The sequence below is a fragment of the Triturus cristatus genome, chromosome 4_2 (genome assembly GCF_964204655.1).
Source record: "Triturus cristatus chromosome 4_2, aTriCri1.1, whole genome shotgun sequence".
Classification (NCBI taxonomy): domain Eukaryota; kingdom Metazoa; phylum Chordata; class Amphibia; order Caudata; family Salamandridae; genus Triturus; species Triturus cristatus.
In genome coordinates, this window is record NC_140586.1 from 566,300,659 (window position 1) to 566,311,854 (window position 11,196).

Consider the following 11,196-nt stretch of genomic DNA (forward strand, 5'->3'; position numbering starts at 1 on the left):
AATACACTATGTTCAGTGTGATTACCCATCACTAAAATGTTTTCTTTGAAAGCACTAAATCATTTTGTGGCAGCCTATCTTATACTCATGGCGACTGGAATTATGTGATTATGCAGTCACAGCCTTTTCTGATTATGTATTTTTCCATATTTGCCACATAATCCATTATTTGCTGTATAATCTGTATATTTAAACAAAAACAAAATAGTTTCTAGCTCAAACGGATCAAAAATTACTAAAACCATGGCAACATGTACCCCACACAGTGGGAAGCTCTTCACAACGACTGACTCATTACTTAAGGCTGTATTTGGGTGTTACTATGGTACTAATAAGGTACATTTTTTGCCCAGGCAATGTTACCATGTGTAAAAACTAGGGCTGGGCGGAATTTGCGTAATGCCACTATGCGGAATTTTGAAAAAAATTGTGGAAAACGAGCGCACGTCCTGAGTAGGGCGGGGCAGACTTTGCCTAGCGCAACTACGCACAATTTTGAAAGAAATTGTGAAAAACGAACGCACAACCTGAGGGACCGTGTGCCCGGGACTGGGGTCCCTCGTGCTTGGACAGGCTCCCTGATCTCCCCGGCCTGGCTGCGTTGAGAAGCAGGGACCGGCCCCGGGCCTCCTGAGCTTCAGTCAGGGCCTGGGAGCCCACGGCCTGCCAAGTGTCCATCTGCCCGGAACAAGAGTCCCTGGTGCAGAGCCCCGGAGCCCTGCAAGGGCAGGCGGGAGCCCTACCGCTATGGCTCGGTGTGGGCAGCTGGGAGTACTTTCGGTCCCGGCCATCTGGTCGCACCTTTCCTTCGACCATCTGGTCGCACGCAATGCTTTCCAATGGGGGGACCAGATGGCCGGGCTGCCCTGGAAGTCCCGATGGGGGCTCATTCGCCTCCCCGATCCCAGGCAGGGCTCCAGGAGGTCGGGTGCAGCCGGGCCTAGGGTCCCCTTCATCACTCGGTGCGCACGGTTTACCAGAAAGGGGGGTAGCCTTCCTCCGGATTACTAGGGGCAGGGTATGCCGGGACGCCCCACCTGGGGATGGCGGCTTTCAGGTGGGGACCAGATGGGCTAAGCCCGGACGACACTTCCCCGGGGCGTCCGGTTCTCCCTCCTCCAGCCCGCGGCGGGGCAAAGTGCCTGACACGGGATCCATGGGTCCCCCGGGCGTCCGGGCCCCAGGAGCTCCTGCGGGCCTCCCATGCCTGAGGCCCAAGCATGGGGTCTACGAGCCCTGCAGCCCCGGAGCCCTGCAGCCCCGGAGCACTGCAGCCCCGGAGCACTGCCGCCTCGGAGCCCTGCAGCCCCGGAGCCCTGCAGTTCTGGAGCCCTGGAGCCCTACAGCTCCCAAGCCCTGCAGCCCCCGAGCCCTGCAGGCCCCATGCCCTGCGTGGGCAGGCGGCAACCCTAGCGCAAAGGCTCAGGGTTGGACAGATGGGAGTCCTTTCGGTCCCGGCCATCTGGTCGCACCTCTCCCTTCGGCCATCTGGTCACGCGCAATGCTTTCCAATGGGGCGACCAGATGGCCAGGCCGGCCTGGAAGTCCCGATGAGGGCTCATTTGCCTCCCCGATCCCAGCCAGGGCTCCAGGAGGTCGGGTGCGTCCGGGCCTAGGGTCCCCCCCATCACTCGGTTTACCAGAAAGGAGGGTAGCCTTCCTCCGGATTACTAGGGGCAGGGTATGCCGGGACGCCCCTCCTGGGGATGGCGGTTCTCAGGCGGGGACCAGATGGGATAAGCCCGAACGACACTTCCCCGGGGCGTTCGGGGCTCCCTCCTCCAGCCCGCGGTGAGGCAAAGTGCCCGGAACGGGCTCCATGGGTCCCCTGGGCGTCCGGGCCCCGGGAGCTCCTGCGGTTCTCCCATGCCTGAGGCCCAGCGTGGGGTCTACGAGTCCCCCCCCCCCCCCCGAGCCCTGCAGCCCCGAAGCCCCAGAGCCCTGCAGCCCCGGAGTCCTGCAGACCCGGAGCCCTGGAGCCCCCCCGAACCCTGGTGCGCCCCGAGCCCTGCAGGTTCCGTGCCCTGCGTGGGCAGGCGGGAACCCTAGCGCGAAGGCTCAGGGTAGGACCGATGGGAGTCCTTTCGGTCCCGGCCATCTGGTCGCACCTCTCCCCTCGCCCATCTGGTCACGCGCAATGTTTTCCAATGGGGCGACCAGATGGCCGAGCCGGCCTGGATGTCCCAATGAGGGCTCATTTGCCTCCCGGATCCCAGCCAGGGCTCCAGGAGGTCGGGTGCATCAGGGCCTAGGGTCCCCTCCGTCACTCGGTGCGCACGGTTTACCAGAAAGGGGGGTAGCCTTCCTCCGGATTACTAGGGGCAGGGTATGCTGGGACGCCCCTCCTGGGATGGCGGTTCTCAGGCAGGGACCAGATGGGATAAGCCCGAACAACACTTCCCCGGGGCGTCCGGTGCTCCCTCCTCCAGCCCGCGGCGAGGCAAAGTGCCCAGAACGGGCTCCATGGGTCCCCCGGGCGTCTGGGCCCTGGGAGCTCCTGCGGGCCTCCCATGCCTGAGGCCCAGCATGGGGTCTACAAGCCCCCCCCCCCCCCCAGCCCTGCAGCCCCGAAGCCCTGCAGCCCTGGAGCTCTGCAGTCCCGGAGCCCTGCAGCCCCCCGAGCCCTACAGCCCCCAGAGCCCTGCAGCCCCCGAGCCCTGCAGCCCCCGAGCCCTGCAGCCCCCGAGCCCTGCAGCCCCCGAGCCCTGCAGCCCCCGAGCCCTGCAGCCCCCGAGCCCTGCGTGGGCAGGCGGGAACCCTAGCGCGAAGGCTCGGGTTGGACAGATGTGAGTCGTTTCAGTCCCGGCCATCTGGTCGCGCGCAATGCTTTCCAATGGGGCAACCAGATGGCCGGGCCAGCCTGGAAGTCCCGATGAGGGTCCATTTGCCTCCTGGATCCCAGCCAGGATCCAGGAGGCCGGGCGCGTTTGCCCCTAGGGTCCGTCAATCGAAGCGCACGGGTTACAAGGAAGGTGGGTAGCCTTCCTCCGGATTAGTAGGGGCAGGGTATGCCGGAACACCCCTCCAGGGCTGGTGGTTCTTTGCCGGGGACCAGATGGCCTATGCCCGGGCAACATCCTCCCAGGCGTCCGGGGCTCCCTCCTCCGGCCCGCGGCGTGGCAAAGTACCTGGGACAGGCTCCACGGGTCCCGGGCAGTCCTCCCCCGGGTGCCTGGGCCCGAGAGCTCCGATGGTCCTCCAAGTGCCCGAGGCCCAGCCGGGGTCCCCGAGCCTCCCGGGAAGCAGAGCCCCCCGAGCCCTGCGTGGGTGGGCAAGCGGGAGCCCTACCGCTATGGCTCGGCTCGGGGTGGGGTGGGCAGACGGGAGTCCTTTCAGGTGCCGGCCATCTGGTCGCACCTTTCCCCTCGGCCATCTGGTCGCGCGCAATGCTTTCCAATGAGGCGACCAGATGGCCGGGTCGGCCTGGAAGTCCCGATGAGGGTCCATTTGCCTCCCGGATCACAGCCAGGGCTCCAGGAGGCTGGGCGTGTTTGCCCCTAGGGTCCCCTCCGTCAATCGGAGCACGCGGGTTACCAGAAAGGAGGGTAGCCTTCCTCCGGATTACTAGGGACAGAGTACTCTGGGACCCGTCTCGGCCTAGCGGTCCTCAGCCGGCAGCTGGACAGGCCAGGATGCCACCCCAGCCCTGGGTCTATCCCGGGGCCTACCGCGTGGCAGGCTGCCCCGGATGAGACCCGGCAGGCCTCCCCCTGCTGGGCTGGGTCCAGGGGCCCCTGGGAGGCCGGCCTCCCCTGCCGCATGGCAGATGTGCCCGAACGAGTTTCCGCGGGCTCTGTCCTGGGTCCTGCCGTGTCGCAGGGTGCCCTGGACGGGATCCGGAGGGCCCGGGGAGACTTCCCCTGCGCCTCCGGGCCTGGGAGCCCCAGCTGGGTCCAGGGGATCGGCCTGGCCCCGGGTCGGGGGCTCTGGCCCTGGGCCCCGTCCCTCGGCCTGCGGCACTACCAAAGGCCTGGGACGGGGTTCCGTTGCAGTCGGGGAGCCTCCCCTCGCTCGGCTGGGTTCAGGAGCTCCAGCCGGGCCCCTGAGGACCCCGGGGAGGGCGGCCTCCCCACCCCGGGCTCCGTCCTGGGTCCTGCCGCGTGGCAGGGTGCCTGGGATAGGGTCCGGAGGGCCCGGGGAGGCTTCCCCTGCACCTCTGGGCCTTGGAGCCCCGGCTGGGTCCAGGGGCCAGGCCGGGCCCCGGGTCGGGGACTCCGGCCCCGGGCTCCATCCCCCTGCCTGCGGCACTGCCAAAGGCCCGGGACGGGGTTCCATTGTGCCAGGGGAACCTCCACCTGGTTCGTTTTGGTTCAGGAGCTCTGGCCGGGCCCCTGAGGGCCCCGTGGACGGCGGCCTTCCCACCCCGGGCTCCGTCCTGGGTCCTGCCACATGGCAGGGTGCCCGGGGCGGGGTCCGGAGGGCCCGGGGAGGCTTCCCCTGCGCCTCTGGGCCTGGGAGCCCTGGCTGGGTCCAGGGGCCTGGCTGGGCCCCGGGTTGGAGGCTCCGGCCCCGGGCCCCGTTCCCCGGCCTGCAGTGCTGCCAAAGGCCCGGGACGGGGTTCCGTTGTGGCCGGGGAGCCTCCCCTTGCTAGTCTGGGTTCAGGAGCTCCGGCCGGGCCCCTGGGGGCCCCGGGGAGGGTGGCCTCCTCACCCCAGGCTCCGTCCTGGGTCCTGCCGCGTGGCAGGGTGCCCGGGACGGGGTCCGGAGGGCCCGGGGAGGCTTCCCCTGCGCCTCCGGTCCTGGGAGCCCCGGCTGGGTCCAGGGGCCTGGCCGGGCCCTGTGCCGGGTGCTCCAGCCCTGGGTCCCGTCCCCCGGCCTGTTGCTCTGCCAAGGGCCCGGGACTGGGGTCGGTCGGTCCCGTGCATGCCTCCCCTGCTTGTCAAGGTGTCCGCGGGCCCCAGGTCTGAGGGCCCGTCGGGTCCCCCACGCAGCTTCCATGGCTGGGGCCCAGCTGGGGCCCTGGGCCTCCGGTCCCCCATGCCCTGGCGCTCACTCACTCTTTCGTTGGGGCACAGAGCGACCAGATGGCTTCCCTTTTGTGCCCGGTCATCTGGTCGCGCATGTCCCCTCGGCCATCTGGTCGCACATGTCCCCTCGGCTATCTGGTCGCGCATGTCCCCTCGGCCATCTGGTCGCGCATGTCCCCTCGGCCATCTGGTCGCGCATGTCCCCTCGGCCATCTGGTCGCGCATGTCCCCTCGGCCATCTGGTCGCGCATGTCCCCTCGGCCATCTGGTCGCGCATGTCCCCTCGGCCATCTGGTCGCGCATGTCCCCTCGGCCATCTGGTCGCGCATGTCCCCTCGGCCATCTGGTCGCGCATGTCCCCTCGGCCATCTGGTCACGCGCAATGCTTTCCAATGGGGGTGACCAGGTGGCCGGGCTTGCCTGGAAGTCTCGATGAGGGTCCATTTGCCTCCCGGATCCCAGCGAGGGCTCCAGGAGGTCGGGTACATTCGCGCCTTGGGTCCCCTCTGTCACCTCGTGTGCACGGATTACAAGAAAGGGGGGTAATTTTCCTCCGGATTACTAGGGAGAGGGTCAGTCAGACCTCCGTGAGGTCCGGCGATTCTGAAACAGGGGAAGGCAGGTAAGGGGCCCGGGTACGCTCCTGCCTCGCAGCCCCTTCCCGATGGTCCTTTCTCTCCGAGTTTTCTGGGTCAGACCCCCGTGACGTCCGGCGATCCTGAGACAGGGGACGGCAGCACCCGGGCCCGCCCGATGCGGGGCCCCCAGGGGCCCGGATACGCGCACACGCCTCTCAGCCCCCTTCCCAATGGTCCTTTTTCTCCGAGTTTGCTGGGTCAGACCTCTGTGAGGTCCGGCGATCCCGAGACGGGGGAAGGCAGCACCCGGGCCTACCCGCCGGGGCCCCCAGGGGCCCGGGTACGCTCCTGCCTCTCAGTCCCTTCCCGATGGTCCTTTCTCTCCGAGTTTTCTGGGTCAGACCCCCGTGAGGTCTGGCGATCCTGAGACAGGGGACGGCAGCACCCGGGCCCGCCCGATGCGGGACCCCCAGGGGCCCGGATACGCACACACGCCTCTCAGCCCCCTTCCCGATGGTCCTTTTTTCTCCGGGTTTGCTGGGTCAGACCTCCGTGAGGTCCGGCGATCGCGAGACGGGGAAGGCAGCGCCCAGGCCCGCCTGCTGGGGCCCCCGGGGGCCCGGGTGCGTGCCTGCCTCCTGGCCCCTTCCCGATGGGCCCTCCCTTCGAGCCCGCTTGCCCCGGGAGCAGGCAGGGATGTGAAGCCGCCATCCCCCCGCGCAGGTCGGCCTGCAGAGGGGATGCCCCGGCCGTACTCTGATCGATTTGGCACTCTCTGTCCGTTTAGGGATGGACTGCTTGGCCAACCTTGGCTGTTGTTTCAAGCAAGCAGCTTCCTCCCCGCATGGACCGTCCGACTCGAGGGCCTGCCGCCTGGCGGGAGGCCCTTCACCCTACCCAGCAGAGCGAAGGCCGAGCGGCCCTGGCAGCTCGTGCCCCCCAGTGGTCTGACCCCGAGCGGAAGGGGTCGGGTGGCGCCAGGCCCTCGGACGCTGCTGCCCAGCAGGTCCGTGGGCCCCGTGCACCACGCTGTCACCCCTGTCTGCCCAGCACATTTCTGCAGCAGCTCGGAACGACCGTTCCGAGGGGTGCCGCCGCCGCCAGGCTCCAGCACCCCTGTGTCCCGCTCAGGCTGCGCCTCGGCCCACCTCTCCCTCCCGGGGGAGACGTCTGGGCCTGCCGGTGCCCATGCGACCTGCCACCTCCCGGGGGGAGTATGGTTGCAAAGCTGAAACTTAAAGGAATCGACGGAAGGGCACCACCAGGAGTGGAGCCTGCGGCTTAATTTGACTCAACAAGGGAAACCTCACCCGGCCCGGACACGGAAAGGATTGACAGATTGATAGCTCTTTCTCGATTCTGTGGGTGGTAGTGCATGGCCGTTCTTAGTTGGTGGAGCGATTTGTCTGGTTAATTCCGATAACGAACAAGACTTCTCCATGCTAACTAGTTACGCGACCCCCAGCGGTCGGCGTCCAACTTCTTAGAGGGACAAGTGGCATTCAGCCACACGAGATCGAGCAATAACAGGTCTGTGATGCCCTTAGATGTCCGGGGCTGCACGCGCGCTACACTGAACGGATCAGCGTGTGTCTACCCTTCGCCGACAGGTGCGGGTAACCCGCTGAACCCCGTTTGTGATAGGGATTGGGGATTGCAATTATTTCCCATGAACGAGGAATTCCCAGTAAGTGTGGGTCATAAGCTTGCGTTGATTAAGTCCCTGCCCTTTGTACACACCACCCGTCGCTACTACCGATTGGATGGTTTAGTGAGGTTCTCGGATCGGCCCTGCCGGGGTCAGCAACGGACCTGGCAGAGTGCCGAGAAGACGGTCATACTTGACTATCTAGAGGAAGTAAAAGTCGTAACAAGGTTTCCGTAGGTGAACCTGCGGAAGGATCATTAACGGCGGAGCGGCCTGAGCGACCGACGGCGCCAGCCCGAAGCCTTAGGCCTGCCTCCTGCGAGCACGCACCGTAGGCACAGGGCCCGGCCCTGCCCTGGCCGACGGAGCGGTCCGCGACCGCATGGAGCGCTCGGGTGAGGACCGGGACTTCGGCGGGCCCCTTCCCCCGGGGAAGGCCCGACCGACGAGCGAGGGACCAGGGGCAGCCCCCATTCCCTGTCCCTCTCTGAGATGGAACCCAAGCTCACCCGGCACGGAACAGAATGGCAGGGCATCCCTTGGCTGGCACCACCCCTCCCTTGAAAAGGCCCTGGCGCCGGCTGGGCCCTCCAGGCGTCCCGAGACCCAGCCCGATCTGACCGGGTCTTGGGCGACTGAGGAGCGGCCCTTCTCGCGCAGCAGGGCGGTCTGGAAGAGAAGGGGCCGAGGGCCTGCGAGGGGACCCCGGCTCCTCTTGGTGGGAGGCGTGCGGGATGGGGAGCCACCTGGCTCTTCCCTTCCGGCACCTCCAACCCAGGCGAGGGTGGTGGTGGGTCGATCGCCAGCCTGCTGGCACAGCTCGGGGCTGCCCGGCGACGGACAGCTGATGTGCAGGTGGGGCGACCCTCCCTCGTTTCCAGGTACCCGGTTCGACCCGGTCCCGTGTGGCCGGGCTGAGGGGTTTGAAGACTAGCGTGGTCCCTCCTGGGTTACCCCAGGAGGGACCGGCAGCTGCGGGCCGCCTGCTCCCGTCACTCTGGGAACCCCGTCCCGTGCCCCCATGCGGGCTCCCGGGCCGAGCACCTGGCAATGTTTTTCTTCTCCCGACGGCGCTGTCTGACTCCCAGAGGGGAAGCTTTGAACGGGGCGCCTGGGCCAGCTCGCCGCGTGGGCGGCGGACGGACGGCGTCGCCTTCCTCCCGCCTCTCCTGCGCCCGCAGGTGGGCGAACGTTTTCGAAAAGTTGCCTGTGACTCTTGGCGGCGGATCACTCGGCTCCCACGTCAATGAAGAACGCAGCTAGCTGCGAGAATTAGTGTGAATTGCAGGACACATTTATCATCGACACTTCGAACGCACCTTGCGGCCCCGGGACGTGGCTGGGGTGTCGCAGGGCGAGCTCCGCTTCCCCTTCGTCCCCCAAGGTCAGACACCCCGATCGCCCGTGGCAGGGTCCCTGGCCGGGTCCTGCCGCGGAGGTATGCTGCCAGCGCGCCTGGCCCCCCCCCGAGAAGGGGGCCTGGTGACCGGTACGCCCCGGGCCCATCAACAGGACGCCTGGCAGCGTGCCGCGCGTGGCTGTCCGTGGTGTCCCACCAGCTGCCCGCACGCACGCGCCTCGGGCGCCCTCCTCCGCGGCCGGCTTCCCGGCGTGGGTGAAACCCCTCCAGACGCGATTCGATGAAAGAGGGTGCACGCTGCTGGGTACTCCAGGCCCCTGCTCCGGCAGGGGTCTGGTCTTCCCCGGCTCCCCCTTAACGCTCCGGTGTTTTCTTTCCGACTACGACCTCAGATCAGACGTGGCGACCCGCTGAATTTAAGCATATTACTAAGCGGAGGAAAAGAAACTAACCAGGATTCCCCCAGTAACGGCGAGTGAAGAGGGAAGTGCCCAGCGCCGAATCCCCCGCCCGGCGGCGGGCGCGGGAAATGTGGCGTACAGAAGACAGACTCCCCGGCTCAGGGGGCCCAAGGCTTTGGGGTGGCATTGGCCCTCCGCTCCGGTGGAGGGTGTTACAGCCCCCCTGGCAGCAGCTTCGTCGTGTCTGCGGGGCAGAGGGAGATTCGACCGCCTCCGCGCCCTCCCCCGGGCACACGTTCCCGGCCGCCCCTCGGGGCGCGCCGGGGCGGTTGAAGGGGGGACGGAGCCCCCTGCTCCCGGCGCAACTGTTGACTGGGGCGGACTGTTCTCAGTGCGCCCCGATGGCGTCGCGCCGCCGGGCGGGGAGGCCCACGCCGGGCGCCAGGGGTCTGCGGCAATGTCGGTTAACCACCCGACCCGTCTTGAAACACGAACCAAGGAGTCTAACACGTGTGCAAGTCGGCGGGCTGAGCGAAACCCTGTGGATCAATGAAGGTGAGGGCCGGCGCGCGCCGGCTGCGGTGGGATCCCGCCACGCTTCCAGCGGCGGGCGCACCACCGGCCAGTCTCGCCCGCTCCGTCGGGGAGGTGGAGCATGAGCGTGCGTGATAAGACCCGAAAGATGGTGAACTATGCCTGGGCAGGGCGAAGCCAGAGGAAACTCTCGTGGAGGTCCGTAGCAGTCCTGACGTGCAAATCGGTCGTCCGACCTGGGTATAGGGGCGAAAGATTAATCGAATCATCTAGTAGCTGGTTCCCTCCGAAGTTTCCCTCAGGATAGCTGGCGCTCGGTGTGAGAAGCTGGCCTGATATATGATGTCACTAGTTCTAGTGTACACCCTGTATCAGTCCAAAAAACCCTTATGGTGATTGGTTGTAAAGTCAACCTTATAGACCAGCTATCCTAGTGGTAGCATGGACAAGAGCAGTCTTAGGCTAAACTCTGTATGGCATGTGAAGCCAGCTGTTATACCATTACAATCCCTTGAATACCAAATGAAAGGACACCAAACCAGGTATATATAAAATTAGAATGTATTTATTCTAACATATACCCTCAGCACTCTTTATGAGTTCAGAGGTCTAAGGACAAACAATTTCTTAAGTAGCATACGTTAAGTTACACAGGAAAATACAGTTTGGCCCAGGGGCCACGCAAACCATATACTAAGAAAGTGGTATAAGTATCACGTCACAAACAGGGAGTAGGCCTAGGGCATCGCTGGGGCTACACAACCCTACCAATAGTTAGGAAGTGGGAGGACCACGGGAAGCGTGTGCAGTGTGGAAACACACACGCGGGTTACATTAAAGTCAATGGGAATGTAACAGTTAGAAATAGGAAGAATAAGAACACTTCCAAAGTAGCAAGGAGGAAGCAACTAAAGACTTAGACACTTGGATAGTCAATATCCACTGTGGCACCGGAGTACTCGCTTTACCTCACCCACAGGAGACGGGTGCATAGGTGTGAAGATGTGTCGGGTGTGGTCGCTGGATCCTATGGATGCCTGAAGAACAGATGCTGGCAGGCGGCCAGGAGGAAGATGTCCGGTGGACCCAAGGATGGCTCTTGAAGGAAGGACACCTGCAAGCAGAGGGGACAAAGTCTGGATCACTGGCCAGTGACCGTGTGGAACCAGGAAGGAACCAGGCGATGTTGTGCAGAACACAGGTAATGTCTTGAAGCTTGTCTCTGCAGCTGCGTGGACCAGGAGGCGTCGAGGACGACCAGAACCAGGGTACGAGCTGTCCCACGAAGGATCTTGCTGATGGCGGAGTCGACGTCCCGATTGGAGTCAACAAGCCTTGGCAAAGGCAACCCACGCGGAAATGGAAATTCGCTTCAGGTGCAGACCAGGAAGGTCTGAGGTGCTTCTCTTTCACAGGGAAGCAAGGGCCAGTCTGGAGGAGCCAAACCAGCGGTGGAAAGTTAAGGGTTCGTTGTCACTGAGGCTACTAGCCAATGGGCCAGCAACCGGACAGACGCGTCGAGCAGGAAAATGCAGAAGGGCCCCACGCAGAACTCGTGGTGTGTGGAGGGCTGATCTTCGGTGCAGATGGTGCTCGGGGTTGGGGCTTCTCAATCCCCAGAGCACAACTTCGAGGATGCCTCGGAAGCTGCGCTGGAAGCTACTCGCCAATTTTCCCAGGTAGCCGGTCCCACGTCTCTCGTCGCCTC

General features: G+C 64.9%; 2 pseudogenes; both read left to right on the forward strand.

Annotated features, from left to right (window-relative positions):
• Positions 1-6,732: 6,732 nt before the first annotated feature.
• On the forward strand, positions 6,733-7,453 carry LOC146834703 (18S ribosomal RNA; annotated as a pseudogene; the record flags this gene model as incomplete).
• Positions 7,454-8,404: 951 nt separating this feature from the next.
• Positions 8,405-8,543, forward strand: LOC146834704 (5.8S ribosomal RNA; annotated as a pseudogene).
• Positions 8,544-11,196: the final 2,653 nt, after the last annotated feature.